The sequence below is a fragment of the Osmerus eperlanus genome, chromosome 13 (assembly GCF_963692335.1).
Source record: "Osmerus eperlanus chromosome 13, fOsmEpe2.1, whole genome shotgun sequence".
In the NCBI taxonomy this organism is placed as follows: Eukaryota; Metazoa; Chordata; class Actinopteri; order Osmeriformes; family Osmeridae; genus Osmerus; species Osmerus eperlanus.
The window spans coordinates 11,586,604-11,603,343 of NC_085030.1; the positions used below are offsets into that span (position 1 = coordinate 11,586,604).

General features: G+C 43.0%; 1 protein-coding gene across 4 annotated transcripts in view; it reads right to left on the reverse strand.

Moving 5' to 3' along the window:
- mid2 (midline 2) overlaps window positions 1–16,740 on the reverse strand; it is an 86,590-nt gene that overhangs the window by 58,087 nt on the left and 11,763 nt on the right. For 2 of the 4 annotated variants that reach the window (XM_062476007.1, XM_062476003.1), the window contains exon 2: window positions 9,198–9,261. The exons of 1 other annotated variant lie outside the window; for it this stretch is intronic. The gene's annotated coding sequence lies outside the window, so the exon portion shown is untranslated. Of the gene's footprint in view, window positions 1–95; window positions 301–9,197; window positions 9,262–16,740 lie in introns of those variants that run through there. One more of the 4 variants, XM_062476004.1, reaches the window with a different exon arrangement.

Genomic DNA, 16,740 nt, shown 5'->3' on the forward strand with positions numbered 1-16,740 from the left:
TGATTCTATTCCGACAGCTTCCCCTCGTGTTACCCTGCAACCTGAGAAAAACATATATACACTAGTTCACAAGGGGAGGGGTTTCAGTCACCTACCAGCTTTATATGCCAAACAGTCTTTTCTTCTGTCATCTTGAAAACGGCTAGCAAAAGAAGTTAAGAAACACTTCAATAAAAGAGACGGACGTTAGACGTGGATCGAGCGTTTCACTGGGTCGCGACGCGCAACCCGCCCCGGCGCACCGTGGAAAGCTCGGGCTAGAATATTTAACTTTGGAAAAATGAGGCAGCGAGCAAGAGAGAGAAAGAGAGAGAGAGCAGGCACACAATCACAGGAAGGCGACTCCTCCTACCCATACAATACCAACAGCAAAAATGGACAGATATACGAGCGCAGCCTGCTCTACTGGGCGGATGATGAGTCTGGAACCTAGTCCGACCTCCTCCTTCGTAAAGTGTAAATGTCAACTGTATGTACGTGATGGGATCCTTGCTGATAAAAAAGTCCTTCCTGTTACAATGACCGTCGTAATGACCGCAATACATCTGCTTTCCCGGCTGAGTAGACACTGTATGATGAAATAGACTGTAATAACGCCGTAATTTTTGTCCTGAAATGTATGAACTCATTTATCTGCGTTTTAAAACCAGAATTGCCTTTCAGTCACATACAGTCCTTATTAGGTTCATGTGGACAGCACATATTTCTGCCTTTGTTTTATATCTGTAATAAGAACAGACATATAGGCTATATATTAAATTGCTCTAAATGTCTATTTCATAAGAGGACATGAATTATAATATTAAACAGATTGCCCACAGAGAATAAGGAGATTATTGTTCACTAGCATATTAGATGTTGCACAGTTAAATCCTGTTAGCAAATCACAGGGACCAGAAATGATATGTAGTGGGTTCTAGGCCATCCACTATCTAAATGCTGAGTGGAAACACTGAGGGATGAGGTCATTGTTTTCCAGCAAAGTACTTTGTAGTGTGGCTATCCCTCTTACACAGCCCCCTTGACTCCCCAACCCCCTGTTGTCTGTGGCCTGCGCCTGCTTCAGTTCAGTCTGGGTATATAAAGCCTGCAACAACTCCAAATAGATAAACTAGCATAGCTTTCTTCTAGTCATATAGAGGTTTATGATGAGCTTTTTTACTGTTCAGACGAAGTCAGAATGGAAGCCTCAAGTGCCAGCTTGGACTTTCCCCCCCACTTTTGGCCAATCAGAATTGATAAAACCGGACTAGGGAAGAGATTCAGGTGAGATTAGGTTTAGGCTGGCTACAGTACAGTATGTGGTATTTCCTGAAGAACAGCTTGCTGTATTTAGTCATGTCCCACAATCCACCACATGTCCCTGAAAGAAAAGCCTCCCCAGAACCTCCACAACCAGACCCATAGAAAATGAATGAATGGTGTCAATGGATGGATTTTGTTTTAAAGGAAACACAACGTTAATGGCTGCAGATGGACATTGTGGGTGAGACAAAGGCGAGGCAGACAGAAGGAAGGTAGCTGGTATCATTGCAGACATGGAGCAGACAGAAGTCATGGGAGTCATAGTTCTATTCGCCCAGTGCGGAAGAAGTGTGAGAAAACAACAAACCCTCGATGGTCACGGGGGAGATTGTCTTGGTTATGTAACAAATCGCTCGCCACGAACAATCTGGGTGTATAGGGATCTGGAGGAAATACATCATAACGGCAAGCTCTTCCTCACTTAGTTCTCAGCCCACACCATGGCAAGTCTGGGACCACAAACAGGCTTGTGCTACTGCATGACGTGTTGAGCAAAGCATCTGATAAACCACAAACTATACACAAAGCGTTCGATCTCACTGAGGAATGTGCAGCTGATACCCAGTGGAGCCTTGAGGGGGTTGTGCGGCCTGAAATCCAGATTGATAACAAGGTCGTTCAAAACAACTCTATCCTTTTGAGTTATTACCTTCGGCATCATATGTTCCCTCCATCTCTGTTAGCTAGGGGTACTAACATGACACAAAACTGTAATCCAGTATAAATGTCAATGTGACTGGTTGTATTAACCACATTTTTTAAATGCGATGAAAGGATTCCTATTACTTCTGGAGAATGAGCATTGCTCCTGCCAGGCTCTGACGTTACCCGCACGATAAAGGCCTTCTGTTATGCTATAGACCAGACAGACGGCTTTTGGAAGAGTCAAAATGTTAGGGACTCCCTGCCCCCTGTCTTGGCTCATCTGCAGGAATGCCCTGATTGTCTAATCAGATCACATAGCAGTCTGCCCCCCCTCCTTCCGGACTGTCAATGCGCCAAAAAACTAGACAGTTTTAAGCGGTAGGGTAGCCAGAATTTTTCATCTATCTAAAAACGATAATGATATATACACATCCTTAACAATTCCTTAATTTTGTATTGTAAGCAATCCAAAATTGGGGGGGGGGGGGGGCGACATGGCTACACTACTGGTTGTAAGATGATAAAAAAAATTGTCTGCAAACAAGAGCAAGGCGATCAAAAATATTCATCCAGCGTGAAGGAGGAACGTGATGCCTGTAAATCTGTTGATTCTAATTGAATTGTGCATCATTTGTTTCCCTCTCTCAAAATGGTGTGACTAATGACATTTTGGTGTGATCACAGTCCATGTAATGATCTGGACTTGGGGCTGTTACACCTGCGTGACAGAAGAGAGACTCAAATGAGGTTAAACCTGTCGAAGTATCTGAAGATGTCAAATTTATGAGGATGAAATTATGTAAATCATGGGTTCTAAAACATTTGTTGAATTGAATAGTGTTGGATACAGACTTGCAAATATTTAACTTGAGCATTCATGGGAGAAATTATTTATAGTCATATAATGAAGAACAGCGACCAGAAAAGCTGCACAAGACTTCAGAAATATGTGAAGAGGAAATAACATTGCAGGAATAAATGTGACTCACCTAACCAAGTGGAAAAGATAAATTGAGGCAGAGCCTCGAATCATTTCAAATCTATTTTGATCAATGTACTAATGCAATGTGCTAATCACTACGTTGACAGTTGACAGGCCAAACTGCTATGCACCAATGACTTAAAACTGATATTACAACATAGGCCAAGATCAAACCTTTTTTCCAAGTACTGTTTCCCCCTGTGTCGCATCCAGTTGTTCCACATGAACAACTGGCCTGCTGTGAACGCGCAGCCTGTAGTCAACTGTCAGACAGAATAGAATCACAAGTATTTTTAATGGTGCAACAAGTCATGATTTGGTGCCTCGGCGGGCAAAGAATGGATAGCATTACTGCTGTTTTTTTTTTTTTTTGCTGTTGTCTTAAGAAACAGGAAGGCTTTGGTGCTATAGTTCACCCATCCACCCCCCAGAAACAAAATAACATTAATTCATAATGCTAGGCGTCTCAGACAACACCCATGATGGATTTCCTTGGGCACTGAAGCTATCTCTCACTAGTTAGTGTTGTTTGACAACTGATATGGAGATTCTTTCAATGGTGGAGGTAGGTCAAGTCAGGACATAGTCTTGAGAGTTTGTCAGAGGAACCTATGTGACTTGTTCTAATAGTCCTGTTGCAGTAGATGGAAAAACAAAAACCGTTTAAAAAGCAAAGAAACTCAAGTTTTTAACTTTGAGTTCCACTAGGATATTACCATGGCAAGATGACAGTCAGAACTCAAGCATAGTTTACTGTCAACACAGTAAGGGTTTGTAATAGAGTTTGTTCTGGCTATAAAGGAAATGGAAAAACCCCTAGCCTTAAACAGTGATAAGCTGCTGTTGTGTGACTTGGGAATTTACACATCCATTTAGAATACTTTATCTAAACCACAATTAAACGAGTGTCAATTTGGTCACATCGAAGCTCCCATAAGAGCTTTGTATTCTCTGGGGAATGGCTGGTGGCACAGTCATTTAGGATTAAAGCTGTTTTAAATTAGTTAACTCACCTTATCTCACCAAGACGGGATCAATATCTGCCTCCTCCTAAGCACCGCTAATTTCATTTCAGCCAAAGTAAAAACCTCATGTCACTTGTAGAGTCAGCCTACAGCTCATACACACACCGGTATCAAAGATGGTGGTTCGCTCTCAGGAAGCCATGGGCTGATTGAGTTGTTGCTGAGTGCCACCATGCATGTGGCGTACCTTCTGCCTACATGAGATGGATACAACTCCACTGGGTGAAGGGGCTGTTTCCATGACAGATGATTCACTGCTGAACTTTCAAACGGGTCATTAGTCATCAGGAAGGCACACGCGCAGGCACAGACTGAGACGACACAGCTCACATTGCCCCGCATGGCGTATCTATGAAAGGGAAGCATCGCGGTGTGGCACGTTGCTCAACACAATAATTGCGGCGCAAAAAATAGTTCGGTTTACGGCTGCAGCCTTAATAGGAGACAATAACACAGACAGAGCTGCTTGGGGAGGAAGAGGAGGGGGTGGGGGTGAGGCCGAATATATGGTTTGGGAATTGCTAAATGAGGTCTGGCCATTCACAGAGTGACTATTCATCTTGCCTCTCTTCAGTCAAGGAGGAGGAGAGGGGAAGCGGAGGCTGAGCTCACAGATGTGAATGCGGAGAGTGTAAACACGTTCCAGACTAATCTCATTACCAGTGGTCCTCCCAGGGCCCTCCGATCAGACAGCTGATTAGAGGAGATAGTAGATAAACACAGGAGGGAAAAGGAGGACGGCCGTGGGTCTCAGCTGCAGGACAATACGAGGTAGACAGGGAAGGCTTAGCGCACAATGAGGTCTGTGTGTGCGTCATGGGTGTCTGCAGGTTGTGTGAGCGTGCATCAAGTATGCCTCGAGGCCGTGCAACAACCAAGCACAGAAGGAAGTAAGACAATCTGAGAATATCTAAGAACTGTATCTAAGGCCTATGCCTTCTGAAAAGCTGTACAGAACAATGCTTTAGCAGCATTGCCATAATACACAAACATCTACGAACCCGGTCAGTCAGTAGATTAAACAGTGGTGAGGATGGGTATGTGAGAAGAAGGGAAAACAACACTGTTTTGAAAAGAAAGGTTGACCTTTACTGAAGCATGTACAGAAGGTTGAAAAACAAGCCAAACATTTTTTATTTGTTCAACTCGAAACTTTTAAAAAGTTAATCTTCTGTGTTCAAGGAACCAAGAAAAGGTGTAGTGGAGAGAAGAGGAGAAAGAATAAGGGACAGAGAGAGAAAGCTTATATTGGAGAGTATAGAAATAAAATCATGCTTTTGAAATGCCTTTTAGAAAGAGGGCCTTGGGAATCAGACAACTGAAGAACATCTGCTATCCTTCATCAATCTATAATTTACAGTCAGAACTGCTAATGCTGCATGTCTTCATTAGCTTGCCAAATTGCATAATGTTCCTTTTTCACAAGGAAATGACCTCATTACTTTTTAAACAGTAGGAGACAGATCCGGTTTAGGTGGTGTTTCAGAGGCTGGTGTTTGCGGGGGCTCATCTTCTTCCTTGTGGATGAAGAGTGTGTGTAAGACAGAGAGAGAGAGCACTGGTAGAATGCACCACATCACACCTGTGAGATCATCCTGTAACTGAGAACAGGGATTTCAATGTCCAGTAGAAATGCAGCCCTTGAATTTAGAGCCTACATCTTCTTTACAAACTTAGACATATGTAACTTCCGAGATGCTCAACAATTTAATGAGGTGTTTTATACTTTCTGTAGGCTGTAGTAAGACTCTTGCCCTGTGTGTCAACGTTTGTTAGTAACATCACAGTTACTGAGTTGTTAACACACTGCCCACTCAATCCTCAAGCAGCAACAAGGAGTATGCAATATCACATAATAAAAACCACTCTGGTACCAGGCTACAAATATAAGAGTAATATCAAAGAAACAACTTCAGTCCTAAGTCCAAAGATGCTACTCTGTGCTCTTCTGTGAAAACTTGGCCTACAGTATAACACACAGTGGGCTCCATCAGTTCAGCTCACCGCAACCTACCCTCCTCTCCTCATTACCTCTACCCTCCTCTCCTCATTTCCTCTACCCTCCTCTCCTCATTACCTCTACCCTCCTCTCCTCATTTCCTCTACCCTCCTCTCCTCATTCCCTCTACCCTTCTTCTCCCCCGTGCCGTTCATCTTACTGACTCCAGACATCTGCCGGGCCACTACGCTCGACTCAGGCTGATTGATCACAGGCCCACCTGAGTGTAATGGCTGCCACACGGGTGTTTTACTGTCGGGACCGCCCTGCCTCTAATATTCACTCCCTCCCTTTACCAGTCTACAGCCCTCAGGAGGGGGTAAATCAAACGTCACAACTCTACAGCGCCATCATCTAGCTCTTCTACCGAGGTCGAGATTTATACACCTGCTACCGAGGAACCTTGGGTGACTCCTTCCCCTGCTAAAACCTCAAGGCCGGGGGACTTTTCGAAGACTGTTCTTTTAAAGTTAGAGATGACTACTTGTTTTGAAATTCAGATGGTTTACCCTGTTTATGGCTCCTGTCATATCTTTTCTCACGCCATGGCAGTTTTCAATCTAATCTGAGGTGATCTTGCATGAAATGTAAATAAATGTGTAAGTCAGTTAAACACAGGCCTTTGCATATGTCTTGTTGTATATACTGTATCATGGCACTGTGGCTAACATGCATGAAGGATGAAAGCTTGTCTGAGATGATTTCAGGCGCTCTATTCTGCTTTCAGACTCTCCTGTCTCTGTCAAAGCACCTGACACCATCAAACAGGAAGCGGAGACGCATCACTTCCCCCGGCTGCTCTAACCTGCCTGCACGCACTCTTTGATCAGTGGTGAAGGTTGAGGGTTCTAGACTTTAGGTTTGGAGAAGTGCTACCTATTTCTCCATCTTCTATCGAGGTATTTTCTATCTTTTTGTATCTCTTCACTCTTTGTCTCCCTCTCCAAGTTTCAGAGATTTTTTTCCCTTCCTTTCTTCCTCTCGTTCATTCTCTGCATTTGTTCTCCTTCTCCCACTCCCCCTCTCTGTCTCTGCCCAGCACAGACAGCCGCGGGCCGTGAGGAGGGCTGGAACTGCGGCAGCAGAAGGCGCTTTCGAAGGAGTCCATCTTCTGCCGCTCCCTCTTTCATGTCTCTCTGCCCAGACGAGCAGCAGGTCCCCTCCTCTGTCGGTCTGAGGTCAACACATCCCAGAGGAGTGGAATGGAGCGGCGAAATGGAAGGGATCCGTCTAGAGACGGCGGGGGGAGTGGCAGTTACTCAAGCCCTATTGTGGCAGAATGCGATGAGGCCCCTATTTTCAAAGCTCCTGTGGAATTGTATCAGTAGGCAGTCCACTTTCAAATGGGCTATCATCTGAGTCAGTAAGCCTCAGCTCACTCTGTCTGACATGCAAATGGTGTCTTCCCCCAAGCATAGAAATTGGTACCTTTACTGTATGCAAAGTATCATTCACTTTCAAACAAAACAGAAACAACGGGATGCCCAATGCAATGTAATGCTCTGTGTCAGTGTGTGTTGTCGCTGTTTGGACTGCCGCCATCTTTAACATGCATATAGAGATATCATATCCATTAAGCTCACTGAACAAACAAGAGAATCAGGTAAATTCATCTTTAAATTGGATAGCAGTAAGCCAAGTGAGTGGATACCATACATTTCCACAGTCATATCCACTGATAAATGCCTTTTACTGCATGTTTTATTCATCTTGAACGCACCACTTCAGCCAATGATATAACATCTCAGTTAGACTCGCCTGTTTAAACAGGCAAATACATAAAGAATTAAAATATATACATTCCCCAGGAACCCAGAAAGATCGACATTCATCTGAGAACCAAAACAAACATTATAATACAGGCTGTTCTACAGGCAGTAAGCCCTGTGTGCACTGCACCTGTAAGCCCATTACACAAACTGGTGGCATTTAGAGTTTCTGGGCAGGTAGGCCCGCACAATGTGTGTGTGATGTGTCTAGACAGGAACAAAACAGGATTGGGGTGGAGGGGGGAGGGGGGGGGGGGGTTGCGAGGCGAGATGGGTGACTGGAATTCTGAGACAACAGGAAATACTTTTTGCACATGGCCCCCGACCCTCTCCTGTCCCCCCTAAAAGATTGGGTAGAGATTTGCAATGAATCAAAGTTCACCTGGTGAGGTGAAAGCCTTTCACTCACAGACGAGGTTGGAATGTTGAAAAACGGATTGTGAGGTGCAGATAGGCAACGTGTGGTTCTGCTTGAGGTAAAAGTGCTGCTGAAGAGTTCAGACGGCAGGATATTCAGACTCTTCTTAAGGTCTGGGGAAAAAATCTCTTTGAATCACTAATAATTATCCAACAAAAAGGTCAGGACTGAACAACTTCTCAGTGAGTCTTTCATTTGACAATAAAGATGACCATGGTACAGTTTATTTGAGACGTAAACCCCATATATAGGAATGGAAACTCATAGTGTGTTACATTAAATGTCAAGGATTCAAATCCGAAAACAAGGGTTTATGAGTTCAAGGGAGCAACAGCAGAGACAGTGAAAGCTGCTGTCTCATTGCAGTCATAAAAACCTGACAGGCGATTAGGCTAGGAACCGTCGGAGGTAGACAGAGTTTAAAAGGATTTCAAGCATGCTCTGCCACAGGTCTGGACTTATGATATAATGAAGTGTGAGGCTGCCTTTTCCAGAGCACCACTGGGACTGGAAAACCAGGGGAGGTGAGCTAAGACACTGTCAGGGAGGCCTTACACTAGAACAACAACAAAGAGAAGTGATCACCACAAACACACACACTTAGGTCTTATCTCCAGCTCTCTGGGAGGTCTGACGGCCTGCCAACCAGCACATAGACCCCAGAAGCCAATGGAAGCAGGCAGGCAAAGCCCTCCTGGTGAATAGGTGGATAAACCTCCCCTGTACTACAACCTGGAGGATTCAGGGGAGTTTCAGGGTATGGTCCTCAGCTGGAGAGAGACGTAGAGACGAGGGGGAGCCAGGGAGAGGGGGCAGTAATGAGGACAGATGGGGAGGTAAACTAAGAAAAAGACAGTGGAAAAGAGAGAACGAGCCAGAGAGAACACGAGAGAGAGAGCCTCTGCATTGGGAGGGAGAAAATCACGGAGAAGGAACGAAGGATCCTGCTGTGCGACTGAGTGAAGATATAAATAGAGGCCTGCATGAAGAGAGGAGAGGAAGAGAGGAGGAGAGGAAGAGAGGAGGAGAGGAAGAGAGGAGGAGAGGGACATACCTGTGGGCTCCAGGCAGCCTACTTAGCACTGATCAGCACAGCCGTGGACGAGCAATAAGGAGGGCTGGAGAGAGGCAGAGAGAGAGAGGGTTCAGATTAGGAGAGAGGGAGGAAAAAGGTAAGAAGAGGATGAGGATAAAGAAACAGCGTCAGAGAGAGAGAGAGAGAGAGAGAGAGAGAGGGGAGATAGGGGGAAAGAAAGGTGGAAAAAGAGGAGGAGAGAAGGAAGGTGAAACGGAAGAAGAGAGGGGGGAGGCGAATGATTTCCATTTGCATCAAGTTTACACTGCATCAAAAACAGTCAATCCCTTCCAGTCTGCTGGGAGACAACGAATAGTTGCTGACACACCTGCTGTTGAGAGGCCACCCCCCAGCCTCCTTTCCCATCACCCCTCAACACTCCACACACCATAGGCCTAATTCATGAGGTTTGAACTACCTTTACACTTTAACACTTTACACCACACAGAACAGCCCTGGGGTCTTTCCTCAGATAATTTCATCAAATAGTCTTCTGAAATGCAGGTCGTAGCCTACAATCTTGCTAAGAGCCCTGTGTTATGGATGTACAGTATAATCTCTGTAATTATTCAGAGCGTGACATAGAGTTTACATCCTGCAAAAGAGAGGCCTTTATCAGGACGCTGTGTTTCCTATTGTGTTTGAGGTATGGAAAAAGTGGAACGTTACTGCTTTGCTGAGGAGGAATGTATCCAAGATGAGCAAAACAAAAATGTTTTTCAGTTGCTAATAAACAGGCGTTGCCAGCAAGGTCAGGAGGGACATTTTTCAAGCTGATTCATCCACAAAACGTTTTCACAGTGAGACAATCCTTGGCAAGACAGACAAGAAGTTGGCCAGCTGCAGCTATTAGGAGACCATTAGTAAACAGTGTTGTTGGAGCGCTCGTCTTGAGGCAGCAAATACAAAAAAGAACAATCTTAGCCAAGGGGTTCCCAGAGCATGTTTTGAAACTCCACTGAGTGAGGTTAAGAATGAGGGTTGGGACTTACTCAGGGCACAGACCAGTCGCAGACGTGAGCGAGTCAAGACTCGACCAATAACAGTTTTTCTTGGCAGGTGGGTTGTGAAGTATGTTCTTTCGGTTAGATCAAGAAGGTCTACTCCTTATAGACCATACATTCACTGTAAATACATCATTAAAATCTGGCTTACTTCAACTTTCCCTTACAGACACATTTTATCATTATTTTAAAGTGGCAATGTGATCCTCATCCTTATGACCACATAAAGAAAAGTTTAGTGTGTGACTCCCCCTCTCTGTCAATTTGTTTAGTGTGGGCACCCCTATGCTGGCAAGAATGGTAAAAAAATAAAAAATAAAACATTGAAAAAGACAGCTGATTAATGGAAACATTTGAGGATTTGGAAGTGGTGTACATAATATGAGGCATTATGGTATGTTCAATGCTAGTTCTTAGGAATAGTTAACTCTTGTACTTTTACTTAATTTAAGATTCGTATATGTTTATTGTTTGCACCTCCCTGCCACAGTAAATTCAGTGTCTGTATAACATACATGGTAATAAACCGAATTCTGATTCATCTGCCTCTGCCTCATGCTTCTCAAAAAAAAATTTAACATTTGAGCAGACACTCTTATCTAGAGCGAGTTACAGTACAGGGACATTCCCCCGAGGCATGTAGGGTGAAGTGCCTTGCCCAAGGACACAATGTCATTTTGCATGGCGGGGAATCGAATAGGCAACCTTCTGATTACCAGCCCGATTCCCTAACCGCTCAGCCACCTGACACCTGACAGATTTGAAATGCTTTGATGGGTGTGTCTGCACCTTTGATTGATGTGCGACAACTCCATGTCACCATTGTTGTACCCTCAACAGCTACTGACCACCACCACTGTGCTCTGGAGCAAGGCACTTATACCCTACATCAGCCTCGCTGCCATGTTGGGTGGTGTTACTCCCAGCTACTATCTCACTGACTGTAAGCCTAAAAGGCACAACGACCCAATCCCATTGACGAACGGCCTAATAAAGTTGCATTGAATTGTCTTGAGCATTTATAGGCTACTCAATTATGCTGCTTGCACTGGCTCGGTGTAAATGTACAACATGAAAGTGTTTTCAGCTCATTGCTGTTCAGCCCATCAATCAGGTTATTCATTAATCAAACAAGGGATAATTAAGAGTTGGCTAATTAAGGTGATCTAACGATACCTTCATTATCACTTCCTCCACCTCCCCCTGGTCGGCAGTCTGTTTACAGATGCAGAACAATGCTTAGTGATGCAGCACAACGATCAGGTAATCAGCTTCCCTCAGAGAAGCGATTGGCCTCGTCACTGGATTGTAATGCATTCTAACAAGCCCACGCCTTCCCTGAACACATTAATTTATTGTTTTATTTATCCCCCGGCTTAGAGAGCTAGGTTGATGGTTTTCAAGAAAACATCTGAAAAGGCCTTTCAATGGAAACAGAACATGGGCTGCATAGTAAGTTATGTTCATATCGATGTTGGAGAAAATGGGGTCTGGAGTTTTGGGGCTCTCGCATGCTGTGTGTCAATCCTCACTTTTCCCACTGTGTCAGGTTGAGATTCTTGAGATACTAACCTAAATTAGTCATAAATTGTTTTCCTGTTCACCCATTTTCCTTTATACTACCTTGAGACTGAGGAGAAGGGCCTCATTATAACTTTTATGGCAATATTCTTTAAATTTTAATGTAGACAGACATTAATGCATAATTTTTCAAAGCTGTAATATACCAATTAACCACACCAAAGTAAATATACAGTAATTGTTGCTGTGTGAATTATGCCGCGAGGTACACCAGTCACATCCAGTTTTATGATTCAGGAAATTGGTCCTCTTTAATCTTGAATGGAAACTGGAGGGCCTATGAATAGAATCAGGTGTGTCGGAAAACCGGAGGGTCGGCACATTTGGACATCCGTGACGCGAGAAAGAGAGATATCGCTCGTGACAAGGAAGCAGAGCATTGCGCTCTGTATGGGCCTGTCAGCCAGCTGCATGGACACCTTCCTCTCATCTCTCTCCACCCTTTTCTCTTTCCTCTCCCCTCTACCATTTCCCCTGCTCCCATTTATTTCAATCGCTCCTTCTTTCACTCTTTCCTCTGCTCTGTGACAGTTACCCAAAACATCACAGGACACGGCCACATCGCCCACTTCCTGTGGGGAGACGACAGGAAGGAGATATGGAACACTGAGTGAAAATTACAACCCCAGATCCATAAATATCATTAATTCTGTCTGATTAATCGCTCACAGAGGCATAAATACGATAGAGCACATTAATAAAAGTGCCATCTGAATAGAGGATGATGAAAGCAAAGCAGAGACGAGGAGAGTAGTTCTTGCTTTGCTCACTACAACTCAAATGTATTATTTTTTTTAATGTGGTTTGTCAAAGTTGCTGGTTGTCTATAAAGCTACTAATTAAATGCATTTAAAAAGCAGTGAATGCATTTTCTTTTCAAACAGGCTTTGATCGGTTTATTTTAAGTGATACATCATCAGAAAACATGAGTCTATTTGTTGTGTCGTTGGTTGGGCACTAGCTTTGGAAGCAACTTTGAACAGTTTCCTTTTGGAGAAAGAATGAGGTCATCCTACCACAAACTTCTGACGCTTAATGGGTATCAGACTGCTCTCATCTCAAACGTGTTAGCATCGACACCGCAAGTGTTACGATTCTGATGCAAAAAGGGGAACTTTGCTTGTGTCAATATTTCACATTGATCTGAAGAGCCTTGCCTGAACATCCAACAACGTCTAATGTGCGACAATCCACATTAGACTTGTATCTTTGACTAACGGCTTTCACAAGCCTGTCAACCATGCAGTCATGCTCCATGTGGCTTTTAGCCTGGACTGGTCTGAACGTTAACCACGTCTATCGGCTACAAGAGATTGAATCCTGACCCATCCAGCAGAAAACTAAACAAAAAGCCTCAAGAAAAGCTATCAGAGCCTTCAACCCACCACACTCTTGTCACAAAGGCAAAAGATAATACTGGTGGCGAGATAATGAGTTTTGAACATTGCTGACACGGACAGACTAACAGAGGGAGGAAGCGCAGTGCTGATGAACACCCCACTGGAAGTGATTACGCCGGCTCGTCTTGTTTTATTGTTGTCTTCACTCAACGGAGCTGCTTCTGGGCATCTTGGGCATCCTGACCCCAAAGCAAACAAAACTGTCAGAGCATTCAAGTGGCGGATTGATTAAATGTTGCCTGTAATAATCATCAAGTGGTGCTCGGCTCTTTGTAGCTGGGGTTTCTTCGAGTCTTTTTTCCTACATCCATGATACCACAGTGCATGTGTTGGTGTCTTTACCAGTATTACGTTTTTATGAGGCCGTTTTTTTGTGTGTACCATGGTTGTTTTTCCTCCTCTTTTTCCCCCTCCTTTCTGATGTTGATTTCAGTACATCCACAGACCATGTGGATTTTACCACAAGTGTAAATATGATTTTGCCACACTAATTGGTTTAAACACAGAATAATGCGTGTTTCTGTTCGTGAGGGTCAGGGGACTGTGCATGTTTTAAAGGGCGTTGCTTCTAAATCCAGGATTAGCTCACACAATACAACAACCATGCTCATTATCAGCTGACCCCAACACCAGCCACTCTCTCGGCCTATTGCTAAGAAGTCTCACACATTCTAGCAGCCATTTCCTGCAATGACCTCACTCACAACAAATAGGAGCACTGTATGGCAGTGAGCAGCATTTTCACAGCACTACTGTAAGACCTCTTTGTACCTCAGCATGTATTGGAGGCTTGTAAAACCGAGCTAGCTCACATTGTTTATAGACTAGGTTGCATGAACAGAGTTGTTTAGCCAACAATGGATTTTACATTAGTAAACATCAATCACCAAAAGGTATCATCCATAGCAGTAAAACTGCAATAGAAATGTCTTATACTTATCTAATAGTCGTCTTTTAGAGCTCCTACCTAAAATTCATCTCTATCTCTGTATGCCCACACTATAAGGCTGAAGATTTTCCTGAAATAAATGCAGACTTTTTTTTGCAGTCTCTAGCACTTTAAATGATCAGCTTGGAGGCCTCTGTGGTATGCCAAAAGGACTGAGCTTGGCTTTTATCAAGGATTCTCAACATCCACTTGGCCAGCTTGTGAGCAGTAGTTTCAGAATATGACTAGCTCAGTAAATCACAACAGCCCGATTGTCATCTCATTAAACTTTCAAAACTTTGTTTCAAAGCTGTCCAAAACATCGTCAGGACAGGATGTTCCTCCTACTCTACCAGATGTATTTTCCAGTGATTGTCCTGTAAACTACACAGAGATAATTACACAGATGATAAGACAGAGCTCATAAGGGTCTGATTCATCTCCTGGTCCAGGGGCTTCAGGGCTAGGCTGAGAAATGCAAAGCATAATTAAGCACTAACAATGAAATGCTGTGTGTTCACTGTGGTCGCAGAAAATAGCGTGTCTATTTCTAGGGTGCCCAAGCAATAAGTCACAACGAAGATCTCAACTGCTCTTCACCCATGCTGTACACTCCTAATGAGGTATTGCTTATGTTGTGCACGTTTGAATACAATCATGTCTTTGAATAAATAATATTTGGGAAATTGTGATAATCTGCAATTAAGAAAGATTTGCCTAAAATTAAGTTAGTATCCTGAAGTGTATTTTAATGTTGAAGTTAAGCCATATCATCTGATTGCATAGAAAAAATGCTTATTGTTATTGGTTACACTGAAAGATTTAGCCGACTGTAATTCATTTGACAACGTATTGGTTTCAATAGGTTTCTATTATTGAGAACGCAATTCCAAGGAATGTAATATTAATTAAAGATAAAAGCTTTGCCAAAACGAAACTCTCAAACATTTCCTCTCAAACATTATTAAAATGTTTATTATTTTGAATTGAACATGTAACTCATATTTATTTTATATGTAAAGAGACCAGCTTTGAAACTAAGTGCTCATGAGGCGTCCTAAGAAAGAGAAAAAGTACTGTGCAATCACAACAAACTAAAAACTGAAAATTACAATAATCAAAGCAGCATGAGACGTCTTACCCTTTGTCAAATTATTAACAGAAATATAGCAGTTAGCTATATTTAGTTATTAAAGGAGAGACAGAAAGAGGGAGGGAGGACAGAGTGTTTAACCTACTTAGCATAAACAACAATATAAAGAGAAAAACGCGTTGGAGACATGCATGGGCACAGGTATCTTCATCTCTTCTTACCTCTGAGGTCTCTCTCTGACACCTCCCCTGGCTGTTCTTCCGGCTCTGACACTCACCATAGCTGAATATTTCATGTCCTAACGAAGATTTGGGAGGTGTGCACACACTGTCTTTCCTTTGATAGTGCTGTAATTGATTTGTTTCTACAAATGAACGAGATGGGTGTTGGCCATTTTATCAGCAAACCAAGAAGTGGGCTAACAGAAGAGCTGAATGAATATTTGATGCATTGTTGTCTTGTTTGAAGCTCCTGTTTGAACAATACTGAGATATACTGTTGGTTCCTTGTTGTTCCAGACTGTGAAGCATTTATTTATTTGCAAGTGGAAAGATTAAGAGCAATGGCACAATAGATACAAATATGAAATATAATAATACAAAAATGCTTTTCTAAGCATTGGTATTTATAGATAGAAGTAGGGCTAGTTTTTCACAAGCGCTAGGAACTCCATACTCTTTGTGTAACAGCCAACTATTTGCTGAGGCAGAAGAGAGAAACTATTTTATAAAATAATATCAGGCTTTTGCACATGACCAAAACCCTCTGTCATTCTGCCTTTGAAGTTAAAACGGCTCTACTACATGGTTTGAATGAAATCAAAAGAAAGAAAAGAGAAAGCAGTCCAAAAACGAGAGGTTATGTTTCCGCCATAATCCTGTGGATAAGCGTGTATATTCTGGAATGCATATGAAAACATGCACTGTCCTGAAATGCTGAACTATAAATACTGTGCACTGCAGAAATAGGCATTGTAACCACGCAGGCACTACATTTACATTTACATTTAGCAGACGCTCTTATCCAGAGCGACTTACAGTAAGTACAGGGACATTCCCCCCGAGGCAAGTAGGGTGAAGTGCCTTTCCCAAGGACACAACGTCATTTTGCACGGCTGGGAATCGAACTGGCAACCTTCAGATTACTATCCCGACTCCCTCACTGCTCAGCCATCTGACTCCCAGGTACTGCATATTTCCTGAAAAAACTATTTTCTCAAACCACCACTCTGGTATTCCAGCAATAAACCCTGAAACACTTAGGCCATGGAAAAATGATGGAAGTGTGCATTTGAAAAGTAAGAAAATGGAAAGATAAACCCATTCTTATGATCATTTAAAAGCAACTTTCTACCTTTATCCTTGATAAATGATCCTTGGTCTCTGAACTGGAGAAAGAAAAAAGCCAATATAGAAAATATATTATGTCAAGTCTTACTACAGTAATATCAGAAAATATGAATTCAGAACGCTTCTAGAATATTGTTATTCTCTTGGGAGTTGCTCACCTTTAGCTG